The following is a 2,150-nucleotide window of genomic DNA, read 5'->3' as shown; positions in this document are numbered from 1 at the left end:
TCTGAATGAGGGCCGTATATTTACCACCGGTACAGCCTGCTCTGAGCATTGGTATGCACATGCTGCACAGACCCCGCAAATAAAACGCGTGATGCAGAAAGCATGTGTGCAGCGCGTGCTTGACAGTCCGAGTGCAGGCTGTACCGGTGGTCAATAAGAATAAAGCACACATATGCTGATCTAAATGGACGTCGGGAACGGGATATTGTTAGAACGCCCGCTCCCGTTCAAATTACACCAGTTACCGACCGCTACCGCGTTTTATTCGGGAATTTAATCCCGCGGCGCAAAAAATCCGGTGTAGTGCCGAAATTTGCACCCTGCACTGTAAAAAAATTTGTTGTTTCAACTTAAAAAAGTAAGTGTTTGTGCTGCCTTAAATTTTTAAGTTTTGTGAACTTAAATTGTGAAGTCTTAACTGAAGATAAAGTTTACAGGACTTTATAAATCAAGTGCAATAAACAATTTAAGTTTAATCATTTGAATTTTATTTTTCCACTAAAACAAGTTCAGTTCATTAACAAGGATACTGTATGAAGCATACAGTGATGTACTGCATAAACAATAATACTGCATAAAATACAGAGTAATGCACTGCATGAACAACGATAAAGTAGGCTACTGTATCAAGCATACATTGATGTACAGCATAAACAATAACACTGCATAAAATACAGAGTAATGTACTGCAAGAACAATACTGTATGAAACATACATTGATGTACTGCATAAAAAATAATACTGCATGAAAAAGAGTAACGTACTGCATGAACAATACTGTATGAAGCATACAGTGATGCACTGCATAAACAATACTGCATAAAATACAGAGTAATATACTGCAAGAACAATACTGTATGAAACAGTGATGCACTGCATAAAAAATAATACTGCATAAAACACAGTAATGTACTGCATGAACAACGATAATGTAGGCTACTGTATCAAGCATAGTGATGTACTGCATAAACAATAATACTGCATAAAATACAGAGTAATGTACTGCAAGAACAATACTGTACAAACATACAGTAATGTACTGCATTAACAATAATACTGTATAAACCGTATAAAAGTGTCTAAAATCAAACAAGATATTTTTATATTCAGTTACATACATTGGTACGGCATAAAGGACCATGTCAAGAAAAAAAATAATTAAACATTCATTGTTTTTAAAAAACCAATAACCAGAAATTCACAAGACAAATCATGAACAACAAAAAAGTGTACCAGACTGAAGTATTTAACTTTAAAATGCACAAAATATCCCTTCAGAGGCCTGAGGCCCACCCACCGTCATCCAAGATATATAATGCCTGTTTTTCTTCAGTTGAAAAACTTTTTTTTTTTTTTTGAAGGAAAACAATCCAGGGTTTTTTTTCCATATAATGCAGTTAAACAGGGATCAACAGGGTTCAGTGTGTTGAGCCCTGTGTGGTGTGTGACTCTACAAACCCAAACAACTTAGAAAAAAACAACAACAAGCATGTTTTAATTTGAACAAGCACAAAACTAAAATACATCACTGTCGATCTCGCTGAGAAGACTTTCCAATTGTGAAATGCTGCTCATCTTTGCTCTAAACAGCTGAAGAAATCTGGGTGTATACTGGTCCAAACCCGACAGAAACTACTGCATGAGGTCCTTTGAAGTTAGGGTGAAGATTGAACTCTGCTTCAATCTATTAGACAAAGACATGTCATTTACTTTACATTTCATAAATTAAACAAAATATGTATGTGCTAACATAAATGGATAGCAATGGCATTGAATAATTGCACTTATATAACTAACAACAATATAAAGCGCTTAAAGTGGAGGCAGGGACTAATTTGTGAATGTGAAAAATGGATAACAAAAATAATTATACAGTATTTTTAGCATTAGAAATACAACTGTGACCAAAAGAGCTTACACACAGCGGTGTAATGGTACAAACTATTCAACAAACTACAAATATACAAACAAACCTCACCTATCCAGTAAACTGGAGCTTCTTAGTCTGGACACAGGAACAGGAAGCTCTGATGTACAATTCTGCAAATAACAAAAGAATAAGAGAACTTGCATGTTAATAAAAATAGGCCTACTACTCAATAAACTACAGTTATATACAAACAAACCTCACCTATCCAGTCAAATGGAGC

General features: G+C 35.1%; 2 long non-coding RNA genes across 2 annotated transcripts in view; both read right to left on the bottom strand.

Moving 5' to 3' along the window:
- The window catches only part of LOC107661276 (uncharacterized), a 3,326-nt gene extending 1,705 nt beyond the window's left edge, over nt 1-1,621 (bottom strand). The window contains exon 1 of the long non-coding RNA XR_001631088.1: nt 1,525-1,621. This is a non-coding gene — a long non-coding RNA (uncharacterized LOC107661276). The remainder of the gene's footprint in view (nt 1-1,524) is intronic.
- A 26-nt stretch (nt 1,622-1,647) lies between these two features.
- On the bottom strand, nt 1,648-2,150 carry LOC107661275 (uncharacterized). The gene is made up of 3 exons (XR_001631087.1): nt 2,132-2,150; nt 1,979-2,040; nt 1,648-1,684 (listed from the first exon to the last, which is right to left on the bottom strand). It is a non-coding gene; the product is annotated as an uncharacterized LOC107661275 (long non-coding RNA).

Source organism: Sinocyclocheilus anshuiensis, unplaced genomic scaffold, assembly GCF_001515605.1.
Source record: "Sinocyclocheilus anshuiensis isolate Anshui unplaced genomic scaffold, SAMN03320099.WGS_v1.1 scaffold1365, whole genome shotgun sequence".
In the NCBI taxonomy this organism is placed as follows: domain Eukaryota; kingdom Metazoa; phylum Chordata; class Actinopteri; order Cypriniformes; family Cyprinidae; genus Sinocyclocheilus; species Sinocyclocheilus anshuiensis.
This window is presented reverse-complemented; position numbering and strand designations above follow the sequence as displayed.